Below are 27,669 nucleotides of genomic sequence, written 5' to 3'. Positions count from 1 at the left end.
TCCCCAAAGGACACAGGCTCACACCTACACTGCATTCTCACAAGACATTTATGTATAGAGTAGAATTCACTAAAGATTTGGGATGGTAAAGGGAGGATCTATATCACAGAAATAAAAAGATCATAAAACAGAACACCGCATAGTCTACAACTTAAAAGATTTTAAGATACATCCCTGTATTTCTCCACCCATCGCTCTCTGATATTCCCTATCTGTTCAGTTTTCTCCACCTTTAGGTGTTTAGTGTAGAGAACTATAGCTAGGACTGCTCTTTCTTTGTCTCCAGGTACCCAGGCTTTCAGGATGCACCTGCCACCCAAGTAACTTTTGGAGTATTTCCCTAAAGCAGATTCTCACCCCTCTGCTATAGAATATAGAGTGAATTAAATTTTGAAGCTGGATGATTCTAAGGGACTCTAGCTCTTTCATGCACCAAGTTTCATGGGTTTTTACATTGGAACCATGAAAGCTCTCAAATTACTCCCCATCTCTTGTGTCTGAGAGCACTGTGTTACCCAGTTCCTTTGCTGCAGGCAAGTCCTGCTAAGCAATAATATTGTTACTATACTCTTAGAAATTCATCTGTAAGAACACTTGGATTTTTAATAATGCATAATACATTAATTGAATCCCAAATTAATTTTCAAAAGACACATTCCCGAGAATGGAAAGGAAGTTAGATTCCTTCCTGCAGCAGAACATGGGGGACTGAAGAATCTAAATGACACCAGGAAACAGCTGGTCTCCAGATAGATGTGTTTATTCTCTAAAGTGATTAATAACTACATCATTTGGAATGTCAGAATGGCTGATTTCCTAATTCTGCAAGGTCATTCAAGTCAAAATAATTGTTTCCTTTCTATAGGCAGTGGTATGTGGAGCAGGCATTGCCCCTTGCCTGGAGAGGATGAGTAATGAATATGGTAGAATGATCCATGGGTTTAAATTCTTCGTTTGAGTCCAGAAATATGATCACATGGGTTGCTCCTAGACATAGAGGGCTAGAGTTTTAATACTGTGGCCTAAACGCCCAGCTACCTCAAGCAATTCAAGAATAGAAGAATAATGTGTAGTTGGCCATTTTTTCCTCAGAACTGTTGAGGCAATATCAGTCAACTCCCCTAGCCTTGGGAGCTCAACTGTGTCTCTCAGCTGTGTCTCTGATCTCTAACGCCTCTCACCCCCGAATCTGCTGAGACTGAACTCACAGACTCAGTATATACAGTCTCCTCAGCATCTTGCTGCACTCTAGCCCCAGCAGTCTCTGTGTGGTACCCCCACACACCCAAGGCATGAGTCTTGGTACCACTGCTTCTCTGTCTGGAGAGCTTGTCCTCCTTATACCCCTGTGACCTCCCTTCATCATTTCATCCACTCAGAAAGGCTTTCTCTGATCACCTTATCTAAAACAGCTTTCCTGTCACGCTTTATCCCTCTTCCCTGCCTTATCTTTCTTTATAGAACCTACCTGATATTATAACATACCATCTGTCTCCTCACTTAGAAAGTCCCTGAGGTCAAGGACTTCACAGTTCACCACTGTATCTCCTATACCAGAACAGTAGGTCTTGTGCAGTTTGTCAAATTAAAGAAAATACGAATGGATAAGTGATAGACATGGAAGGAACTCTGTAGCTTAGTGGTTTTACAGCATGGACTTTTGAGACAGGAAATTCAGGTTCAAGTTCTAGCTTCTCTATTTACAGGCTGTCTGAACTTCACCAAGTCACTGGACCCATCTCACAGGATGATTGTGCAGATTAAATAAGGAACTAAATGTAAGTCCTTAAGTGGGATAAGTATCATTGTTCTCCTTTTTGATTTGTAGTTGAGGAACCAGAGGTAGACTGAAGAAGAAGATCTGGGCATCTGGTCTTGGGGATACCCTGTACAAAGAAGGAAACAGATCTCTTATTCCCTCATAAAGTCTTTCTCAACAGGAATCAAAACCCTTAAAAACATTCACTTTGACTCAGCAGTTTTATTTCTACAGATTTATCCTAAGGAAATGATCACCACTGTGTGCATAGATTTAGTGACATAGATCTTTACCACAGTCTTCTTTATAATAGCATTTTTGGGCTTCCCTGGTGGCTCAGAGGTTAAGAATCTGCCTGCAATGTGGGAAACTTGGGTTCAATCCCTGGGTTGGGAAGATCCCCTGGAGAAGGACATGGCAACCCATTCTAGTATAATAACAGGAATTAGAAGTGTGTTAAGTGTCCAACAGGGCATTGATTTGATAAATTATGGTATAGCCATATGATGTAATATTACATGGTCATTTATAATGAGATTGTAGAAAAATAGTTAATAACGTAAAAAGAAAATGCTTACCCATACTCAAATGAAAAAGACTGACGTACACAAAAAGGACTGGGTGATTAGAATCAGAATGAATTGTATTTTCTTTGTGCTTTTGTGAGTTTCTCACATTTTCTTCAGTAAATAGACCTTATTTTTATAATCAGTCTTTTATATACAAATAATAATATCTTGTTAGCCTCGTCACAGCAAAGTGTTACTACATCTTACAGGGTAAAACTATGAGAGATGCCTAAACTTGAGAGAGTTTCCCAAGTCCTGATGGAATAAAATTCTTATCTCTTGTTCCAAAAACATGATTTTAAGTGAGCAATCTCCCCTAAAGGCTTTGGCATATAGCAGATTCCAGAGTATTCCAGCCTCATGACTGTTAGGACCAACTGTGCGTGTTCCGAACATCCACATTACTCTGTATTAGCACATTTAACTGATGACCTTAGCTATGTTGCATTTTTAAAAAACCAAAATTGACTTACAGCATTACTCATTAGATTTAAATACTAGGGTGATTCATCATTTACAGTAAATCTATTAGATAAATTACACTGCAAAATTCACCATCGTCAGTGTGGCAGGCCTGCCTGGAAATTAAGAATGGGAAGGGAAATTGAAGGAGAGAGATTCCTATCCATGATTTGAAATTTAAACTTAGATAGCTATGGCAAGCATCCACGCCTCAGCCAAAGAGGAGAAGGCCCCTGTCATATGTCTAAGATATTCTCCTCTAATAATAGCCTAGGATCTCTTTTGGAACAGGTTAATGCCTTGCTTCATAAGGAAAAATCTTGTATGTTAAAATACTTTCAGGAGTATTTCCTTACCACTTGACATTTTTTTTCACAGTATAATTGGACTGCATATGTGATACATGCAACAATAGTTAGGTTTCTGTCGGTTAAATATAGTCCCAAACCAACAGCATGTTCGGCTGGGGGTTCTTGCTCACCAGATGTTATTCCACTAATAGTGAGTGAGCTCATCCTTGGTGTGGAAGGCTATTCATTTGGGAGAGAATAAGTGAGACAATCACTACGTCACCTTTTCCTGTACATTATTCTCCCCTGCAGCTAACAAGGAAAATATGCTTCTGTGTCTGTTGTAAGCTAAGTCCTGTTATTGCTTTCTCAGATCTACATAAAGTGAATCTCAGGCAAACCCTAGTCCAAATTAATATGGACCTCATCATTGACATTGGAGGGTTAGATTTGGGTATGGGCTTTGTCTCAGATTCGATCATCATGACTTTGGGGGTGTGATTATCAGATCTTGACTCCCAGGAGTACTATCCTCTCCTTACGCTTTTGCAAGGGTAGTTATCTCATTTCCCTTAGTTGGCCGTTTGGGAGGCGAGACTGCTGCTTCTAGAATCATGAAGACTTTTGAATAATAGGGTAAACTTTTAAAATAATGCTTATGAGATCATGTCTTTTTTTGTTTGCATGACTCATGTGGTGCTACCTATCTAATCACAAGTCCAGGTTCAGGGTAAAATTAATTTATAGACAAACAGCAAAAGGGTGTATATGCATATACACATTTATACATATATAGCACACATACACATATTTGTGTATGTATGTTTTATAAAAAACAAAAGCAATCTTTATGCGGAAGCTATTTTTAGAAAGCACACATTTATCAGTGAAGAACCTTAAGCCATTACTAAATTTTATTGCAGCCTTTCTTTAAATACAGTAACAGCAGCAAGCAATATTACTAAATTTCATGAGAAAGTTTTAACTTCTGCAAAGGGCCTAAACCAATCCTGTTTTTCTAGTGTCTTATTTATCTTTAGAGAACGTGATAACAAAGGAAAGTGAAACATCTAATACATCTAATAGTAAACCACTTGGTGAAGCTTTCTTTCCCTTTTTTTAAATTTCTTTTTTTTAATTATTTTTTTATTTAAGTATAATTGACATACATCATTATATCAGTTTCAGGTATATATTCGTATATATTGCAAATCATTTTACAATATATACAAGTATCAAATCATTACCTTGTGATACATGTTAGACAGTAAGTCTAATTAAACTGTCATCGTGCATAGTTGCAGAATTTCTTTTCTTGAGAACTTTTAAGATCTATTCTCAACTTTCAAATGTGCAATCAATACAGTGTTGTTACCTATAGTCACCATGCTGTACATTACATCCCTAGGACTTGTTTATTTTATAACTGGAAGTTTGTACCTTTTGACTCCTTTCACCCGTTTCACTTATCTCCACCCCACCTCTGGCAACCATCAATCTGTTCTCTGTATCTATGAACTTGATGTTTTGCTGTTATTGTTGTTTTTAAATTCCATGTATCAGTAAGATCATATGGTATTTGTCTTTCTCTGTCTGACTTACGTCGTTCAGCATTGTGCCCTCAAGATGTATCTATATTATCACAAATGGCAAGATTTCATTCTCTTTGTGGCTAAATCATGCTCCAGTGTGTGTGTGTGTATACATACCATATCTTCTGTATCCGTTCATCTGTCGACACTTAGGTCCTTTCCATGTTTGGCTGTTGTGAACAAGGCTACTATGAATATGGAGGATGCATACATCTTTTTGAGTTAGTGTTTTCATTTTCTCTGATAAATATCTGGTAGTGGAATTGCTGGATCATGTGGTGGTAGTTCTACTTTTAATATTTTGAGGAACCTCCATACTGTTTTCCATAGTGGCTATACCAATTTACATTCCCCTCCACAGCGCACAAAGGTTCCCTTTTCTCTACATCCTTGTCAGCATCTGTTGTCTCTTTTCATTTGGATAAAAGCCATTCTTATGGGTGTGAAGTGATATTGCACTGTGGTTTTGATTTGCATTTCCCTGATGATTAGTGATGCTGAGCACCTTTTCATGTTCCTACTGGCCATCTGTATGTCTTCTTTGGAAAAATGTCTGTCCAGATCCTCTGCCCATGTTTAATAGGATTGTTTGTTTTGCTATTGAGTTTTATGAGGTCTTTATATATTTTGGATGTTGTCATATATATGATTTGCAAATTTTTCCTCTCATTTTAGTAGGTTGTCAACGAAACTGTTTTTAGTTGGGCACCCAGCAGTGTCTACTCACTTTCCCTCATGCCCTCTTGAGCTGCCTAATCTTCTTTTTGGTACCTAAATGTCACATCAGAAAGGAAGTTTGATGCCTGGGGAAATACTTGGTCAATTATAAAACCTCTTATATTTTTAATTTTTATTGCATTCTTTCCTATATTGATCTCTACCCTATATCTGTCCCTTCCTATGGCACATTTGTGCAGAGAGACCTGAACTGAAAATTAGGATGTCTGGAGCAGGATTTCTGAAGGCAAATGTGCCTAGGGTGGGCCCCTTCCTTTATAAAAAGACATTTATAAGATATATTTTATGATTGCATTGATATAATGATAAATATATTAACATTTTAAGTTGGACTATTTTCCTTGACCTAAGAGTTCATTTTTCTTCTGATGTTAAAGGAATGAAAAGATTTTCATGGGCTCTAAAAGTATTGTAGAACCCTCAGTACTGTGCCTGTTTGATAAGTTAGCCCTGCTTATATCGCAACATCTCCACTGATGTATCAGACTTCTCCATCCTTGACCACTTTTGTTGTTGTTCCTCTCTTTTCTCTTTTTCTTTATTGCTGATATTTTCAACGGATACAGGTTGTCTCTTTCCCTTCTCTCCATAGGTTCGCCAACTCTGGTGAGCCAAGGCATTTTAGCCAACAGAGTTCAAAGAACTGAGTAGACAAACAACAATGATGTATTGTACAGCACAGGGAATTATAGCCATTCTTGTAATAACTTTTAATGGAGTATAGTCTGCAGAAATACTGAATCATTATGCTATACACATTAAATTAATATAATATAAATCAACTGTATGCCAATTAAAATTTTTTTATTTAAAAAAAAACAGATTTATTTAAAATCTGTTCTAAGGGAATGCCTCTGTGGCTGAAACCCAGAGAGGGTGGAGGGAGGGATTTCTTTGAAAATTAAAATTTTGGTTTCCTCTCTGGCAGTACAACAACACCTAGGGTACGGCTGTTTGAGTTCAGCAAATTCTGACTCTGCCACTCTCTAGCCATGTGACCTCTGGCAACCTTCTTAACCTCTCTAAGTTCCAATTCCCTTAACAGAAACATGGACTGATAAGGTTACTGTCAGGGTTTAGTGAACTGCTGCTATACAGAAAGTTCTTAGCCCAGTTCCTGGCTTAAAGGAAGTAACCAATAAAGTTTGTGTGTGTGCTGAGTCGCTCAGTCGTGTCTGATTCTTTGCAGCCCCATGGACTGTAGCCCACCAGGCTCCTCTGTCCATGGAATTCTGGAGGTGGGTAGCTCTTCCCTTCTCCAGGGGATCTTTCTGACCCAGGGATCGAAACTGGGTCTTCTGCATTGCAGGCAGATTCTTTACCATCTGAGACTTCAGGGAAGCCCAATAATGTTTAGTTATTATCTAATAAATAGATTGATAAAATTAAAAAAAAAAACTGTTCTAGGAGAATAGAAGATGATTCAAGTTCAGTCCAGGCTACTGTTCTCTACTGTCTCTGGAGGTACTTGTAAGCGGGTCAGAACCACTTCTAAATGGAGAGGTAGATATGCAGAGAGGTTCCTGGAGTCATGTACACCACACTTTAAGAATAATTTTAATTAGACTGTGGGCTTTGGGTGATTTTTATCTTTCCTTTTGGTAATTTCCATATTTCTTGCATGTTTTAAGTGAACATGATCTTTAATAAAAAGGATAAAAATATTAAAACTTAATTTTAATAAGGATCAACTACTATTTTTTTTCAGACTGGGTGCTGACCCAGCTTCTATTTATCCATTCTAGAACAGGTCCTTGGTCTTGAAAGCACACCCTGCTAGACCCACACCCTGAGATAGCCCCTTTCCAGGCTAACTCTGAGTTGGCTGTATGACTTACTCTGGCCCGTAGAATAATAGCAAGTAGAAATTTAAATAATTATTTTCTTTTTTTTTAAGATTTTTTTTAATGTGGATCATTTTTTAAAGTCTTTGTTGAATTCATCACAATATTGCTTCTATTTTATGTTTGGGGTTTTGGCCACAAGGCATATGGGATCTGGACTTCCCTGGTGGCTCAGTGGTAAGGAATCCGCCTGCCAATGCAAGAGACACAGTTCAATCCCCTGGTCAGGAAGATCCCTTGAAGGAGGAAATGGCAACCCACTCCAGTATTCTTGCCTGGGAAATACCATGGACAGAGGAGCCTGGGGGGCTACAGTCCATGGGGTTGCAAGAGTCAGACATGACTTAGTGACTAATCAACGACAGCAACCTGTGGGATCTCAGCTCCCCGACCAGGGATCAAACCCACACCCCCTGCCTTGGAAGATGAAGTCCTACCCACTGAACCGCAGGAAAGTCCCTAAATAACTGTTTTCTTGGGTCGATGTTTTGAGTTGGAGATTAGGGCACATCTTCCGTAAGACTTTCATTTTCTCCCAGTCAACACAATCACCAAAGAGAGACAAGTGCTGTTTGCATTTTTCTTTAACACGTTTTTCATTTGCTATCACCTGAAAGTGTAAAAGAACTTCTGCAAGTGCCTCAGTAATTAAAAAGGAGGAGTTAATGTGCTAAGACATAGTAAGTTGAATCTTTTTCTCAGTGGGTGGCCTTGAGAGTAGCTGTGATCTAGCCAACCATATGGTCCTGGTTTTCTGTATCTCTATGTTAACTCCAGAATTCTGCCACTGTAAGGCAGCGAGTAAACTGCCCCTTGTTCTGTCTTGTATTAAACAGAGGGCTTCACCTGAAACATTTCCTGGGTGCCCCAGTTTCCTTCATGGGAAAAAGAATTCAAGGACGAATTACTTAGTAAAAAATTACATTCACATGATTATTTTCTTTTCACACGTTTCTCTGTCTCTCATTGTCTAAGTCCTTTTCCTTTTGTATTCCATTTATTTAAAGCCATCGTCTTACGGTCTCTTTCTCCACCAAGAGAGAAAGCAAAAGTTCCTAAATAATTTTAGCACATGAAGAACCAGATTCAGTGAATAAGCCAGCAACTTCAGAGCACCCACGGGGGGCCTCATGTCCCACTAGACGTTACAGGAGGTTATGCGCGCTTCCCGACAAAACGAACAGCCTGCTGCCTGGGTGTGCACACCCTCTCCTGTGTCAGGGCGGGTGGGGACTGTGCAGAACTGGAGAGCAGAGGCTCGGGCGGAAGGGCAGCTGCTGCTCAACCTCAGCCAACTGTTGCCATGTGGGAATGAAGGGCCCCATCTTGCCAGGTCAGCTAGTTTTTTCCCAAGAAGCTAAGAATCAAGATTTTTTTTTTGCCTGAAATCGCTCCATTTAAAAAGTTGTCAACTGATTCAAAACTTTTAAAAACAATGTGTGGGCCAACAAATGTGCAGGCCAAGTCAAATAAGTCTGCAGGCCTGATTTGGCTCGCCTTCTTGCTTTACATTAGAAACTCTCTCTGAATTTAAAAATGCTTACCACTCAGAATGACTCAGTGACATTTATAATTATCTATGTACATTTTCTGAAGAAAAACCTTGAGTAAGGCTGCTTGAATGAAATCCTAAACAATGAAACCTGCCATTTTGATCATTTAGTACCACCGGTCAAAGTAACTTGTTGACACAATTTTTCACGTCTAACTACTTGTTTTCATATCATGTAGATTCTGCCTAAATTATGTAGGAATCAAGTCTTAATATCATAGTTTCTAAGATCAAATCTATATCAGTATTCCCTCTACCACACACATACAAAATACTATCCTGTAACAAAAATGACCCCTACTGAGGGTTATTTTGGGTTCCTGCAGGATTATTATTGCTGGAAATAACAAGTGGTTGGCAAGGATGTGGAGAAATTGGAATCCTTGAACACTGTTGGTGGGAATGTAAAATGATGCAGCCGCTATGCAAACAGTACGATGATTCCTCAAAAAATTAAAAATAGAAGTATCATATGATCCAGCAATTCCACTGCTGAATATATATATACCCAGAAGAATTGAAAGCAGAGTCTCCAGGAGATATTTATACACCCATGTTCATAGCAGTGTTATTCACAACAGCCAAAAGATGGAAGTAGTCAAAGTGTCCATTGACAGATGGATAAAATGAGGTATATACACACAATGGAATAATATTCAGCATTAAAAGGAAGGGAATTCTGGCACATGGCAAAAACATGAACTTTGGGGGCATAATGCTAAGTGAAATAAGCCAGTTGCAAAAGGGAAACTACTATATGATTCCACTTATATAAGGTATCTGGAGTAGTCAGATTCATAGTAACAGAAAGTAGAATGGTGTCACCAGGAGCTAGGAGGAGGCAGAAAGGGGTAGTTGTTGTTAAATGGGTGTATTAGGTTCTCCAGAGAACCAGAACCAATATGATGTTTATACTGGAGATCTATTTGAAGGAATTGGCTCATGAGATTATGGAGGCTGGCAAGTCCAAAATCTGTAGGGTAGGCCATCAGGCTGGAGACCCAGGGAAAAGCCAGTATGGCAGTTTAAATCTGAAGGCTGTCTTCTGAAGGTATTCCTTCTTTCTTGAGGGAGGTTGATCTTTTGTTGTATGTAGCCCTTCAACTGTTTAGATGAGGCCCACCCACATTATGGAGAGCAGTCTGCTTGGGCAAAGTCTACCAATTTAAATGTAAATCTCATCCAAAAACACCCTCAAAGAAGCATCCAGAATAATGTTCAATCACATGGTCAGGCTCTGTGCTTGGTCAAGTTGACACATAAAATATCATCACATAAAAGTTGACACATAAAATACCATACTATACCGGCACAATGTGTATAGAGTTCTGGTTTTGTAGCATGAAAGATTCTGGAGATTGATTGCATATCAATGTGAATGCACTTGCCACTACTGAACTTTAAACTTTAAGATGGTTAAGATGGTAAATTTTATGATATGTATCTTTTACCACAATTGGGAAAAAAAATGTATATCAGATTTTTCCCTTGGGCCTGCAGCATCAATGGGATGGGCAAGTGTCAAGATCTTCATATTGCCAGGAAACTCTGCAGCCACATCAGGACCAGAAGTGGCAAGAAAAATGGTACAAGAAAGCCCATTTGGGCCAGCCCTGACGATCAGCCCCTTTGGAAGCACCTCACATGCAAAGGGAGTTTTGCTAGAAAATGTCAGAGTTGAAGCCAAACAGGTAAATTCTGGCCTTGGGAAGTATTTCAGGGGCCAACTGATCAAGAAGAGCAAGAAACTCAACAGCTTCTTACCCGATGATGATTGCTTGAACTTTCCTGCAGGAAACAGTGAAGTTTTGGTTGCTGGATTTGAGTACAAAACAGCATGCTCTTAGTGACGTTCCTGGAGTCCATTTTAATATTGTCAAAGTAGCCAGTGTCTCTCTTGGCCTTATGCAAAAGCAAGAAAAAAAGACTAAGATGAAAAGTTTTGATGATGCAAACATGGTAGTAATAAACTTTCATATACCAAAATGAGTATATTAAAAAGTGTATTTTCTTTTACTAAATAAAAAAAGAAATATTTTCATAAAGGATATTAGGGTACAATCTAGACTATATTTTAACATTAGGGTCTAGTCAGAAAAAGTTCTTTGTATAGCAAACTTCTATAAAAGTTGAGAGAGTAAAATTATTGTATCTCAGAAAGCTATTTCTGGGGGAAGCTAAGATTACATAGTCTAGTTATATTGCTTCCTGGGGAATATACTTTTACTCAGGGATAGACCTTGGAGAGAAAGAGAAATAGAACCTGATAAAGCCCCCTTTGATTGTTGCTCTCAGATAACAAGCTTTTCAACTGAAGTGTTGGTAAAAGCTAAATAGCAGTCAGCTCATGACTGGTCATATGATAAGTGGCTATAATTTTGGTATTTGGTCAATATTCCTATGTACACAGGAGGTAGAATTTTTATTGAAATATAGTTGATATACAGTATTGTGTTACTTTTAGGCATACAGCAGGATGATTCAGTTTATATACAGATGGGTGTGTGTATATATATTATATATACATATATATAATATATAATTTATTATAATTTATATATTTATATTATATAATATATTATATATAATTCTATATATAATATATTATATTATGTTATATATATTATATATTTTATTACACCAAATATATTATATATTACATATAATTTATATAATATATATTATATAATATATTATATAATATATAATTTATTATACATTATGCATAATATTATATATAATATGTTATAATTATATATAATATATTATTGTACTGATATATGTTTATAATATACAATATTTATTATATATTATATATTATATGACATATAATATATATTTACATATATCAATATATATTATTTATACATAAATAATATATAACCTACATATATTTATATTATTTATCTTTATATTTAGCTTTATATTTATAACATATTAAATATATTATATATATTTATATTTATCAATATACATTATATATACTATATAATATAATATATATTAATATATTAATATATTAATAGAATATAATAATATTCTATTAATATATTATTATATATTAATACTATATAATATCTTATATAATATTACATAATATACTATGTGTTTATGAATATAAATATATCTAATATATTATTAATATTCATATATTAATTAAGATAATATACATATTAATAAATAATTATATATATTATTTAATATATAGCTTAATATATAATATGTTAATTATTACATAATATATATTATATCATATATTTATAAATATATAATATATTTAATATATTAGAATAGAAATATATAAATATAAATATATTTGGTCAATATTGCTATGTACACAGGATATAGAATTTTTATTGAAACTTAGTCGATATGCAGTGTTGTGTTAGCTTTAGGCATACAGCAAAATGATTCACTTTATGTGTGTGTGTGTATATAAAATATATATACATATACTATATATATACTATCTATTATAAAATATATATATTTGTTATATATGTTGTATATTTTATATTATAAATTATTATATCATGTAACATATAGTGTATTATATATAACATGTATAATATATAATATATATAATGTACTATATATATTACATATTATAATTTATAATATATATCACAAATTGTGTTATATATACACATATTATATGTATATTACATGTATATATACATGTATATATATGTACATATATACATGTATATGTACATACATATGTATATGTATATACATGTATACATATACATGTATATGTATATATATGTATATGTGCATGTAATATACATATAATATATGTATATATAGATACTATATATGTATTATATATTTATAAATGATGTATTATCTACTATATAATACATAATAATATTAATATATAATAAGTACATTATATATTATATATAATAATATATATTTAATATGCTATATATCATTATATATAATTATATAATATAATCTATAATGTATTTTAACTTTATATATATTTAATTTTATATATTTATTTAATAATAATTTATCTATTTATTTAGTAATATATATATTATACATATAACATATATCATTGTATGCTGCTGCTGCTGCTACTAAGTCACTTCAGTCGTGATCAACTCTGAGCAACCCCATAGATGGCAATCCACCAGGGTCCACCATCCCTGGGATACTCCAGCGAAGAACACTGGAGTGGGTTGCCATTTCCTTCTCCAGTGCATGAAAGTGAAAAGTGAAAGTGAAGTCGCTCAGTCGTGTTCGACTTTTCGTGACCCCATGGACTGCAGCCTACCAGGCTCATCCGTCCATGGGATTTTCCAGGCAAGAGTACTGGAGTGGGTTGCTATTGCCTTCTCTATATCATTATATATATGATACATATTATTATCTTTTGATATATTATATTATATAACTATTAGATAAATATATATAATACTTATATAATATAAAATAATATATCTAATTATATAGTATAATATATAATATATACTAGAATTATATATTCTATGATTAAATATAATTCTGTTATATAATATATAATTCTACTATATAATATGTACAATATATAATATATATAAAATATATATGATATATATATTAATAAAATAATATTATAATATATAATAGAATATATTATATAATATTCTATTATATATAATATATTATTATATATATTATACATATAATATATAATATATTATTATATTATATATTATATAATATTATATATTATACCTATATTATATATTATATATCAATTATATATAATTATATATTATATAATATATAATATGTTGTATTATATAATAAAACATATTATAATATCATATAATACATAATATTATATGATATATATTATATATAATATAGTATATCATATAAAATATTAAATATATTAAATATAAAATATATACAACATATATTTACAATATTATATGTTATATATGTATGTTGTATATATTATATATATAGATATAGTATACATTATATGTTATATACATACATATATACATATATGATATATGTATATACATATGCTATACATATATGTGTTTGTTATATACATATATATTATTGTATTGTATTAAATATATTGTATTTATGTATATATGTATAGATTATATTATACTATCCTATATATTATATATCATATACATATAAACAATATATACATATATGTGTATATTATATACATACATATAGTATATACATATGTTATGTATGTATGTGTGTATATTACATATGATATACAATATAGTATTATATATAGTATATATATAATATAACATAATATATAATATATAATTATATATATAAATATAATTATATGAGCTATAGCATATAATATATTGTATATATATTATAAATAGATATATATCATTTATAATATATATAATATATTAGATATAATATATAATATATGTAAGACATATCATATAGTATATAATATAAAATAAATATATGTAATATATACAACATATATGTAATATAACACGTTATATCTTATATATGTTATATGTATTATATTAGGTATTGAATATTAGATATATAATAATATTAATATATAATAACAATATATTATATGTGATATATATTATATATTATATATATAATATATATTTTATGATATATATGATATATATTATCTATGTACTATATATTATTATAATATATATATATTATAATATGCATATTATAATATATATTATATGGTATTATAATATATATTATAATATTATAATATGTTATATTCTATTATAGTATATATTATATATTATATAATATGTAATAATATATAATATATATCATTAATAATAATATAAATATATAAATTATATGAATTATATGTTATAATATTGTACATTATAATTATATATTATATTTAATATATAATTATAATATATAATATTATAACATATAATGTATAAATAATATATTATATATATAATACATATTATATTATATATATAATATATATTATATTATTATTATATATCATAATATATTATTATATATGATATATAATATATATCATATATAATATAAATATATAAATTATATGCATTATATGTTAAAATATATTATGTATCTAATATATATTATATATATAATAATATAATATATATTATATATTATTATGTATGTATTATGATTATATTATACATATTATATATATTATTATACATATATAAGATATCATATTATTTAATATATTTTATTATATATAATATAATATATTATATATATCCTAATATATTATAATATATAATATTGTATATTATATAATGTTATATTATATTACATATATTATATATTGTATTATCCATAATATAGTTTTTTATTATATATATATAATATATATATATTTTATATATATATAAATTTTGTTTTATATATAGAAATCAGTTTTTATATTTATAAATATATATAAATAATATATTATACATATTATTGTATTGTATATATATTATATATATGATATATATTTTTATATAATATATTTTATAATAATGATAATATATTATATATTATATTATATATATTTTAATGGTATATATAATATGATATATATATTATTTATCATATTATATATATTAGATATTATATAGTTTTTTATTATATATGTAATATATGCATTTTAGATATATATAAATTTTGTATTATATTTATATAAATCAGTTTTGTATTATATATATAATATATATAATATATATATATATTAGGCCTTAGTGTGCAAGTCCGATGAGGTGATGACAGAGGTGCCAGCCTAATGCCGAGCTCAGCTCATTGCAGTTTCAGAGTTTTGAGTCTCCTTGTTTTGAAAAGGAATTTATTATTTTCTTCCACTATTACCTCATTAAGAAAAATTCTTGGTACTTCCCTGGTGGTCCGGTGGCTAAGACTCTGTGCCCCCAATGCAGTGGTCCTGGGTTCCATCTCTGGAAACTAGATCCCGCATGCTGCAGCTAAGACCTTATGCAGCTAAATAAGCAAATAAATAAATAAATATAAAATATAAAATAAACCTTAAAACAATTCTCAAGTATGAACACAAACTTGGCAAATCATTGAATCATAATACAAAGGTACACACTGAAGAAACCTATCATAATCTAGAGGGTTTAGGGAAAAGCCTTCCCTAGAGATATATTTGCAAAGGTGGGCCTAAGTTTGAAACTTGATTTAATTTAGAAGCAGAGAAATGTTCTAGGTATTGTACCTATTAGAATAGGTGGCTGTGAAAAAGGATCAGTTACTGTTCTTGGAAATTAAAAATGTGATTATCTAAATTTAAAGTGTGACAGCTAATTTTAATATTAAAAATAAGATTTTTCCCTTTAGTGCTAGTTATGTTGAACATCTTTTCTTTTTTTTTTTTTTTTTTTACTATTTATAGCTCCCTTTCTTTGAACTGCCTGTTTATATTTTTTGCTTATTTTTTCCTCTTGAGTCATTTGTGATTTTTCTTATTGATTTGTGAGTGCTCTTTGTATACTGACACTTTGCTTGATATATGTGAGCAGATGATTTCTCTCAGCCTGTCACTTGACATTTAACTTGTCTTAGTGTCTTTCAAATATCAGCAATTAAAATTTCTATAGAGAGTAATTTGTAATTATTTTCTTAAAAGCGTGTGGGGTTTTTAACTTTTTATTTTGTATTGGAGTTGATTAACAATGTTGTGATAGTTTCAGGTATATAGCAAAGTGATTCATTTTGCTGTAATGGATACATTTTCCGTTTAGATTGTTACGTAAATATTGAGCAGAGTTCCCTGTGCTATGCAGTAGGTCCTTGTTGGTTATCCATAAGCTTGTGGGTTTTAATTTTGCTTAGGAAAGTCTTCTCCAATGCAATACAGTAATAGAACTTCTTCTGGTACAATTACACATATCAAAACCATCCAATCTCTCCACAAACATTTTACAGTTTCCTTTTTCTATAAAATGGAGATGAAATCTTTCTTACAGTGTGAATGAATAGACACATGTAAAATATCTGGCACACACAGGCACTCAATAGACTTACTGTGGAGATAAGGAAATTGACAGCAGTGAAATAAGGGGACCAGCCAAGATCAAATATAAACAAAAATACAACCTCCCAAGTCCCTGACTCAAGGCAGCTAGACTAAGTGGCCTCTCTTTAGCCTCTGTATAGACAGTAGAGTTGACTTTCCTTTTCCGTGGCTTTATGTTAAACAAGTACACAGATACCTGAAAACAGCTTCCCATCCCCTGAGGGAGATGGCTACATGTTTGGGATTTGATGTTTTCCTCCGGTCCCATCACTTCATGGCAGATAGATGGGGAAACAGTGGAAACAGTGGCTGACTTTATTTTTCTGGGCTCCAAAATCACTGCAGATGGTGACTGCAGCCATGAAATTAAAAGACGCTTACTCCTTGGAAGGAAAGTTATGACCAACCTAGACAGCATATTAAAAAGCAGAGACATTACTTTGTCAACAAAGGTCTGTCTAGTCAAGGCTATGGTTTTTCCAGTGGTCATGTATGGATGTGAGAGTTGGACTCTAAAGAAAGCTGAGTGCCGAAGAATTGATGCTTTTGAACTGTGGTGTTGGAGAAGACTCTTGAGAGTCCCTTGGACTGCAAGGAGATCCAACCAGTCCATCCTAAAGGAGATCAATCCTGGGTGTTCATTGGAAGGACTGATGTTGAAGCTGAAACTCCAATACTGTGGTCACCTGATGCGAAGAGCTGACTCGTTTGAAAAGACCCTGATGCTGGGAAAGATTGAGGGCAGGAGGAGAAGGGGACGACAGAGGATGAGATGGCTGGATGGCATTGCCGACTTGATGGACATGGGTTTGGGTGGACTCAGGGAGTTGATGATGGACAGGGAGGCCTGGTGTGCTGCGGTTCATGGGGTCGCAAAGAGTCGGACACGACTGAGTGACTGAAGTGAACTGAACTGAACTTCCCTTCCTTTCCCATCTCCTGCTTGACCTGCCACAGGGTATATTTGGCTTCGTCTTTCCTTCTCCTCACCTTGTCATTCTCATGCCTTGCCCTTGCTTTGAATCCATCAGTCCACATCCAAGTCCCTGAAGCCTGGGACGCTGATGGATGCGTCACCAGTGAGGGATCCAGGACCGCCATGCCCCATGGGGAGGAAGGCACACTTCAGACTCCCCCCCATTCTCTGATTCCGAGTGTCTCATCTCATTGTGTTTCATGTATGTTACTTCCACAGCCTCCCTGCCTCTCAGCCTTCCTACCCACCACCACTGCCCTCCACACACGGAGACTCCACTCTGATGCCTTCATGTTACTTCTAAGGCAGAATCTGATCATGTTACTTTTTACTTAAAATACTTCGGTGCTCTGCCACGCACTAATTATTTTGTCATTGGCAAATATTTTCCTTCTTTGGATCTCTTTCTCCACTTGAATAAGCTTAATAAGGGCTAGCTACAGCTTTTAGTAGACAACGCAGGGACTTCCCTGCTAGTCCAATGGTTCAGAATCTCTTTCTCCAGCGCAGGGGCCATGTATTTGATCCCTGGTTGGGGAAATAAGATGCCACATGCCACAGGGAGACTCAGCCCACGTGCCACAATGAGAGAAGCCTACACGGCACCACAAAGAACCCACGCACTGCAGTGAAGACCCAGCCCAGCCAAAGAGAGTACATTAAATATATTATGAATATTATATATTACATATATAAAATGGAACTATCTTGGCCTGACCTATAAATCCTCTGTGAAGATCTCCAGCTTCACCCCTGGCCATCTCCTATCTTGCATTTTGGTCCAGTCATCCTCGTCCCCTTTCCTCTCCTAGAATGCAACCCTCACTCGTGTTGTATAATCTGCACTCACTGTTCCCGCTGTTGGAAGAACACTTCTCACCTTGCTTCTGGGGCCCTGCTCCCCACCTTCAGTGCCTAGTCTTTATTTCTAATGCAAAGTTCACCTTCCTCCTGAAATATGTTTCTGACATCCACTATCCTCTCAACGAATATGTGTTGAATGAAGAACTACTCAACACTGAGTAGGTATTGATGCTATCTGTTAATAATTGTATGTATATTATCTCATTCAGTGCTCACAAACTTCCTGTGAGGTCGATACCATTAATCCCATCATCATGGATGTTCAGACCAAGCCTAAGAAAGGTTGAGTAACATGTCCAAGTTTATGCAGTTATACAGTTATCGGTGGCAAAACTGATATCCAAATCCAAGTCTGTCTGACCCCAAAGGCCAAGTTTAGAGTGAAATAGAGCAGGATGTGAAGGAAGAAGTAATGCTAAAGTCAGTCTTCGCATAAAGCTCTCAAGAACAAGGTTTCTCATGTAAAGTGTGCATAGATTTGCAGAAGCAGAGCAGAATCTTTAAAGCCTGGCTTTTTCACCAATAGCTAGGGAGGTACCAAGGGCCCACATAGCAGTGGGTTCTCTTGTCCAACAAGGAGATATGGCAACTATTCCAGACAACCCTCCCCCAAGGACCACCCTGTCCCGCAGTGTCTCCAGCATGCAAAATCAGGAATTCAAAGGTTCTTTCTGGACAATTAGATCTCTTTCTTTCTATGCGATAAAGCACAGTCCATGATATTTCTTAAAAGGAAATGTCTCTTTTTAAACAAAGTCTTCCATCTTAATGTGTAGGTTTACAAACAATTCATATTATTCGAGTAGAAACAGTTTAAATGTAAAGGGTAAGCCACTTCAGCATCCATTTTCAGAACTTGGGACTGTCAGATTTCTAGTCATAGCACATTAAAGGACATTATTTTGGTCTTAGACATGGTCATATATTATAGGTACAAGAATAAAAGGGCTTCCCTGGTAGCTCAGCTGGTAAAGAATCCACCTGCAATGCAGGAGACCCCCGTTCAATTCCTGGGTAGGGAAGATCCGCTGGAGAAGGGAAAGGCTACCCATTCCAGTATTCTTGGCCCTCCTTGGTGGCTCAGCTGGTAAAGAATTCGCCTGCAATGCAGGAAACCTGGGTTCGATCCCTGGGTTGAAGATCCCCCGGAGAAGGGAAAGGCTGCCCACTCCAGTATTCTGGCTGGAGAATTCCATGGACTGTACAGTCCATGGGGTTGCAAAGAGTCAGACATGACTGAGCAACTCTCACTTTCACTTTTCACAGGAATAAAAACATGAGACAAAGACAGGTCTCTATCTTTTCAAGAGATGTGAGTGCCTTTATGCTCTGTTCATCACTAAGAAAATACTTTGTAAATAGTCACATGTTTGTGGTACTGTTAAGTTTTCTCGGAGCTTTTTCAAGTGATTTGTTAATGGTGTATACCAAGTGGTTTGTCCTCAAACAATGGTGACTTCAAATAGGAAGGAAGATAACTTCCTCTGAAGATGGATGTAATGATGAATGGAGGGTAAAGAGAAGGTTAGGAGCAACAATTACATATGTAGTGATTGTGGAGTAGTTTCAGCAGTAGGGCTGAGAATGAGACACCCAAAACATAACGGGTAGATACGCTATGAAGTGAAAAAGGCAGGGGGCAGAGCAACTAACAGAATATATTACAATTTGTGGAGTGTATGTAAGATTTGCTGCTGCTGCTAAGTCACTTCGGTCATGTCCGACTCTTTGTGACCCTATGAACTGTAACCCTCCAGGCTTCTCTGTCCATGGGACTCTCCAAGCAAGAATACTGAAATGGTTTGCCGTGTCCTTCTCCAAGGGATCTTCCTAACCCAGGGATCAAGCTCACAACTCTTACGTTTTCTGCATTGGCAGGCAGGTTCTTTACCACTAGTGCCACCTGGGAAGCCCATGTGTGATATAAATGTCTCTAGAAAGACTCACAAGAAACTGGCAAGAATGATTGCCTTGTGTATAAGAAAAACATTCGCTGATATAAATCATAGCAATGTTTTCTTTTGCCAGCGTGCCAAGGCAACAGAAATAAAAACAAAAATAAATAAATGGGACCTACACAAACTTACAAGTTCTGCACAGCAAAGGAAACCACCCAAAATTGAAAAGACAGCCTATGAAATGGGAGAAAATATTTGCAAATGATGCAATAGACAAGGGCTCCGTCTCCAAAATATACATACAACTCAACAAAAAACCAAAATAACACAATTGAAAATTGAACAGAGGACCTTAATAGACATTTCTCCGAAGAAAATATGCAAATGGCTGGTAGGCACATAAAATGATGCTCAGCATCAGTAATTATTAAATGTATATCAAAGCTATAATGAGGTACTACCTAAAACCCGTCAGAATGGCCATTATTAAAGTAACAAATATCATCCTCAAGTAAATGCTGGAGAGAATGTGGAGAAAAGAGAGCCCTCCTACATGCTGATGGGAATATAAGTTGTTACAGCCACTATGGAGAACAGTGTGAAGGTTCCTCAGAAAACTGAAAACAGAATTACCATATGATTGAGCGCCCCCACTCCTGGGATTATACCTGGTCAAAACTCTAATTCAAAAAAGTACATGCACCCTATGTTCATAGAGTACTATTCCCAATGGCCTGAATATGAAAACAACCTAAGTGTCCATCAGCAGATGAATGGATAAAGGAGATGTGGTACATATACGAAAGTGTTAGTCACTCAGTCATGTCCAACTCTTTGCAACCGTATGGACTGTAGCCCGCCAGGCTCCTCTGGCCATGGGGTTTCCCAGGCAAGAATACTGGGGTAGGTTGCCATTCCATTCTCCAGGGAATCTTCCTGAGCTAGGGATCGAATCCAAGTCTCCTGCTTTGCAGGCAGATTCTGTACAAACTGAGTGTTCCGTCATATATGGGATTCAGTTCTTTCTTGAGGAGTCTTATATACAACGGAATACTACTCAGCCATAAAAAGAGTGAAATAATGCCATTTGCAGCAACGTGGATGCAACTAAAGATGATCATACTAAGTGAAATAAGTCAGAAAGAGGAAAAAAATCATATAATATCACTTATATGTGGAATCTAAAATATGGCACAAAAAATAAAAATAAAAAATATGGCACAAATGAAACTATCTATGAAACAGAAACCTAGAGAACAGACTTGTGGCTGCCAAGGGAAGGAGAAAGGGAAGGGGGTGGGGGGGGTAGTTTGGAGTTGATAGATGCAAATGTATTACATTTAGAATGGATAAACAGCAATGTCCTAATATATGGCACAGGGAACTATCTTGAATATCTTATGATAAACTATAATAGGAAAAAATGCTAAAAAAGAATATATGTGTCTAACTGAGTGACTTTGCTGTACAGCAGAGACTAGGACAATGTTTAAATCAACTATACTTCAGTTTAAAAAATTAAACAAAAAACCCAAACAAAAACAAACAAGAATGATTGCTTCTGAGAAATGGGAAGTACTAAGTTGAAGTTCAGTGGGGAGATCAAAGGTGAAGAATAGACTTTTATGCTGTACTCTCTTCTCTTTCTCCCTGTGTGTGTGTGTGTGTGTGTGTGTGTTAACCATGTGCACATATTTTCATTTCAAAACACACCAAGAATGCATGAGGTTGCCCAGAATTGCAAGACTCAGGTGTCTGGGGCACACTCAAGCTCAGATAAGCTACCTGTATGCAGTCTCTCTTTAGCAGGCGGGAAATAGATGTACAACTTTTAGAAAATTAAAGTCTACACAGCTCTACCATGCCCTTCCTAGAGAGACCTGAGGGCCAAAATGAGAGGCAAGGAAAGAGTGATGGTAAAACTGAAAGAGAGATGGGCATGGTGGAGCCAAGGAAAGTGTGGTTTGGAAATTAAGAATTTAGCCCCACCTGAGGGCCAGCTCCCAAGGTCAGTATGTAAGTCTCTGTCCCATTCAGGCCTTTCTCAAGGAGGCATTTCAGCCCATTCTCCACTTGTCTCTAATTACTCTGACAGCAAATTTAATGATCATTTGGCTTGCCATGTGTCTTGTCCACAAAGAAAACATGTCTCAGTCAACAGAGGGAAAATTGACTAAGGTGTGATTCTGATCCACTTTGCAGTTCTATTTCTTCTTGTATTTAAATTAAAACATGAAGTCATTTGTACAGAGACAGATAATAGTTTTGAAAGAGTTTTCGTTTGTTTCCTAGCATTTCCTGCCATTAAGACAGCTAGAGAATTCTCTGGTGGTTCAGCGGTTAAGATTCAGTGCCTTCACTGCCGCGGGCCCAGGTTCAATCCCTGGGTGGGGATCCCGCAAGCCGAGCAGCGCAGACAGAAAAAAAAACACAGAAAGCAGCTGAACCATTAGAAATTCATCAGCTCAGGGAAGATATGTGATAGCAGAAAACAGGAAAAAGATGGAAACTCTTTTAGGGTTGTGTTTCAAAAGCTAGCTCCTTAGAATAAAAAAACGAGGATGGCAAGGTTTGAGAGCAGTGAAGAACAGGCCTTCTCTGACCACCTTTCTTACCAACTAAAAAAGGATTCACTGTGGGTGTGTGTGCTCAGTCACTTCAGTCATGTCTGACTCTTTGCGACCCTATGGACTGTAGCCTGCCAGGCTCCTCTGTCCACGGGTTCTCTAGCAAGGATACTGGAGTGGGTTGCCATTTCCTCTTCCAGGGGATCTTCCCGACCCAGGGAACCTGTGTCTCTTACATCTCCTGCATTGGCAGGTGGCTTCCCACTAACGCCTCCTGGGAATCCCGCCCCACCCCACCCCCCCAAAAAAAGGATTCACTACATCTGGTGAAAGAACAGAACTAAAGCGGAAATGATGAGTTTGAGAGCAGTGTGACCCAGGATAGGTGGTTGTCTGTGCCCTGCTCTCCAGGTTGGGCACTGGGACGTGAGCCAGGGCCAAACTCCCAGCTGGGATTATGGAATCCAATAGCAGAAGAGACCTGAGGCCGAGAAACTGGGCAGAATCCTGGGGAGGTACCATCATAACAGAGGTTAAATAGCTCTGTGATCTATGTAGGCAGATAGCCTCGGTGTCTAAGCTATCGTGATGAGGCAGCAACAGACTGAGTCTCATGCATCCAAAGGAGGAAAAGGAATAGTTGAGAGGAACTCACTAGATTTGAAGGGTTGAAGAGATGAAAACAAAAGTTGTCTCCCTGACAACCTGAATGGACCATTCAGGGAGGAAGAGACTCCTCCCTGACCACCCCCCCCACCACCACCCCCTCAATGAAGACTGGATTTCTTTCAACCGTAACTGCTGCCACCAATGCTTTGGAACCATATAATCCACATAACCAATAAAATTACATAAGCCAGATCAAGTCGGTACTCAGGTAAAATGCCATGTAAGGGAGAAACCAAGAGTCCAAACTGGCAGAGATTAAGAGTCTGCCATCCTTATGGAATGCTGACTCAGAATAGAAATTAAACTAAGTTACTTAAGAATAAAGTTGGTACGTGTCTTGTGCACCTAAATTTTTGGCCTTAGAGTCATACCCTGGTTTTTCATTGGAAAAGACCCTGCTGCTGGGAAAGACTGAAGGCAGAAGTAGCACAGGGCAACAGAGGATGAGACGGTTGGATGGCATCACCGATTCAATGGACATGAACTTGGGCCAACTCTGGGAGACGGTGAGGGACAGGGTAGGCCTGGTGTGCTCCAGTCCAGCACTTGGTGACTGACAACAGCAGGAGTCACACATATTATACACTCCAGCCTCCTGTGAGTTTGAGAAGTTGATCCAGAGCTCCTTACATGCTATGTGCTCCTGGAATATCAAGTTTCCCATCAGTCGAGTGGAATAAACATCTTAATGTCCATTGTATCGGCTTAATGTGGGACTACAGTGTGATAATGTATGTGATAACATATATAAGGGGCCAGGCCTAAGGTAGATGTTCCAAAAATACTAGTATTTCCATCACCCAATATCATCACTTCCATCGACATCCGCAGGATATTACAATATCCGAGTTTATAGCTGGTTAGACATTAATTGTGCTTTAGGTTGGCTGCTTCATGATGGCATCTTAATCTCATCAGTAAAATGTCCTCAGATCACATGGATTACTTCTGGGAAGGGTTCCCGTGGCCAGTTAGTCCCACCCACAGTGTGTGATTTCCAGTAAGCTTCAATCAAAGGGAGTGTCCCCTCTCTGACCTGAACATGCTGTCATCTCCCAGGCCTTTTGCCACACTTAGCGCAAAGTCCATCTCTTGGCATTCTAGTTTCCTGTCCCTCATACATAAGATAAGCCATGGCCTGCTGGTTCAGGTCCAAGAAATGTGAGCTGCACCATTGCTCAACATCTTTTCCTGGAGCCAGGTAAGGAAGAGGGAAGAACATCAGTGCAGGCCCTGTATAGACATTATTTTAATAATCCAGGCTTTCCATCATCATCATTTCATTGACAAAAAACTAAGGTTCAGAGAGACGATGTGATTTCCCTGCTAACCAAGTATGAGGAAGTGATAGAACAGAACCTGAAGCTAAATCTGAAAGGCTCCAAAGTTCATCCTCATCCCATCACATAACCAGCCATGGAAGGAAGGACATGAAGGACAAGTATGATTTGTACGAAAATGATGGTTGATTGAAGTATGTGGCCAGGAATTAGAGATATCTGCAGCTGTTGATAGAACACATATATGTATTTGTTGATGTGGTTCAGTCACTCAGTCGTGTCTGACTCTTTTTGCAACTCCATGGACTATAGCCCACTAGGCTTCTCTGTCCATGAGATTCTCCAGGCAAGAATACCTGAATGGGTTGCCATGCCCTCCTCCAGTGGATCTTCCTGACCCAGGGATTGAACCCATTATCTCTTGCATCTCCTACATTGCAGGTAGATTCTTTACTGCTGAGTCACCAAGGAAGCCTGTATGTGCTTAGGCAGTAGCACTTAAACTGAGGGAAAGAGAAAGAGAGAGAGAGCATTGAAACACCTTTCATTAGAACTACAGTTAGAACTTGGATTGACCTATCTCTGTAGTAACAACAGTAATGGTAACAATGCTTCGTGTATGTACAGTACTCAGCTCTTCTAAGTACATTTACATCCATCTGACTCTTAGAATATTCCTGGTAAGACATGCAGGAAAAGCATGATTATTGCTATGCCCATGAGAAAGAAAAGAGGTATGAACCTGTTGCATCTTCCCTAGTAATCTCGGAACACAGAGCTGAAGTATGTGTGGGTACTCCAGGTGATGACTGAAGATGTGGGGAGGTGTGACCTCATTTTTTGTTGGTGGAGTAGAGAATAAGATGTGTCAGTCAGGGCCTCAGCAGGAACCAGATGACATGGTTCAATTGCTCAGAGCACAGGGAAGCCACAGACATGGGGCAGTTCTCTAGTTGGCATCGCTGAGGACCCCTACCCACATAAGACTGAAAGGCAAGAGGAGGATGTGGTTATCAAACAGGAAGAGAGAATACTCTGTGCAGAGAGACCAATTGACCAGAGCTCTGACCTTCAGCCAAGGGGCCCAGCCAGTCTGCAGTGACCCCACAAAGAGGGGTCCAGGAAATTATATAGCTTGATTTTAATCCACCCCCTGCTTGCCTCTGATCACCTGCTGGTACTTCCTATTGGTCAAGTCCAGCTGGAAGTCAGAGGTAAGGATACCGACTAATGTGGTCAAAACAGTTCAGCCTCATCAGGCACAGAATAGGGAGCAAAGGGGTAGAGTGAATCTGGAGGAGTAAGTGGAAGATAGCCTGTACATGAAGTTTCCTGCTAAGAATTAGAGGTCACGCTAAAACTGTGTATCAGTAAGACTTCAGCTTACCTGAGATGATTAAACAATAAAGAGGAATTACTGGACAGGCTTCAGGTTCAATCAGAAGGCTGGCTATCTGTGAGGGTGTAAGATCTGTCCTTCTCAGTGTGACAATTGTGTACTCAGGCTGCCTTGCTACATGGTAGCAAAATGACTGCAGCAGTTCCTGGCATTGCCTCTGCACACCACATTTGCTGGAGAAAGAAAGAGACCATGTTTCAGAATTTCCAGTGAAGTCCTGAAACTCATTCTGATTCGACTATCTTAGGTCATAAAATCAATTGTGAGCCAAACATTATGGCTGGAATATGGAATGTATCAATTGGCTTAGCTTAGGTTAAGTGCTTTATCCCTAGATACAGGAAGGGAATGGCTTCCCATAAACCACATAGATTCTGGAAAAAAAAAAAATTAGAATTTTGTGGGATGTTTGGAGGGGCCACTAAGAACTGCCACTGTGAAAAAAGAGATGCGAACTGGGTCTAAGGAATGTTTTAGTCCAAACTGTAATTAATCAACAAAAGCCTAACATGGACCAAATGGACAGCAGCTGGGGGGAAGGGAGGTGGTGGTATTTATTTCATTCAATGAAACACAATGAGTCCATCAAATGTTGGTGTAGTGGCTCACTGATTGTCTTTGGAACTTGAATTCCTTTCTCATGATTATTACCTCATGGTCAAAAGATGGCTGCTGCACTTCCAGGCATCCCATACAAGTTCAGTGAAGAAAAAAAAAAGGAAAAGATGGTCTAAAGGAAAAAAATGTTGTCCTCGAGAGCATTTCCTTTCTATTTGCAGAGGGAAACCCTTTACTTCATTGGCCAAAACTATGCTATGTGGCCACCTCTTAGCAGCAAAGGAGTCTGGGAAATAGAGGACTCTTGTTTTCTAACTCCAGTTATAGATGAAGATAAGGGAGTCCAGGATTGGGAATTATTTTGGAGAACTCATCCATGGTCTCTGCCACAGGAATGATTGCCTAACAGCGTTGAAGACCCAGTTGAGGCTGGAAATCATAAATCTGTGGTGGAGCCTATCAGCAAAGAATCACTCACTTGACAGTAAAATTGGTTAACTGGAAAAAATGACAGTTTTATACTAAATTTCACCGATTCTGCTAACTTGGGAGAACTACAGGCCAACTTTTCCTAGCAAACAGGGTAGTAAAGCCAACCACATCGACAATTCAGGAAAACTGCTGAAACAATGCTACTA

At 36.3% G+C, this 27,669-nt stretch overlaps 2 long non-coding RNA genes across 2 annotated transcripts in view; one reads left to right on the top strand and one right to left on the bottom strand.

Annotated features, from left to right (window-relative positions):
* LOC145527005 (uncharacterized) overlaps positions 1-27,669 on the top strand; it is a 111,404-nt gene that overhangs the window by 22,720 nt on the left and 61,015 nt on the right. The window lies entirely within an intron of this gene.
* On the bottom strand, positions 745-26,699 carry LOC145527006 (uncharacterized). Its single transcript, XR_014069399.1, has 4 exons — positions 26,462-26,699; positions 15,653-15,781; positions 10,571-10,708; positions 745-1,886 (listed from the first exon to the last, which is right to left on the bottom strand). It is a non-coding gene; the product is annotated as an uncharacterized LOC145527006 (long non-coding RNA).

The sequence above is a fragment of the Giraffa tippelskirchi genome, chromosome 11 (genome assembly GCF_054371585.1).
Source record: "Giraffa tippelskirchi isolate mGirTip1 chromosome 11, T2T-mGirTip1v1.2.pri, whole genome shotgun sequence".
NCBI classification, from domain to species: Eukaryota; Metazoa; Chordata; class Mammalia; order Artiodactyla; family Giraffidae; genus Giraffa; species Giraffa tippelskirchi.
Note: the sequence above shows the minus strand (reverse complement) of the source record. Positions and strands in the feature narration are given on the sequence as shown.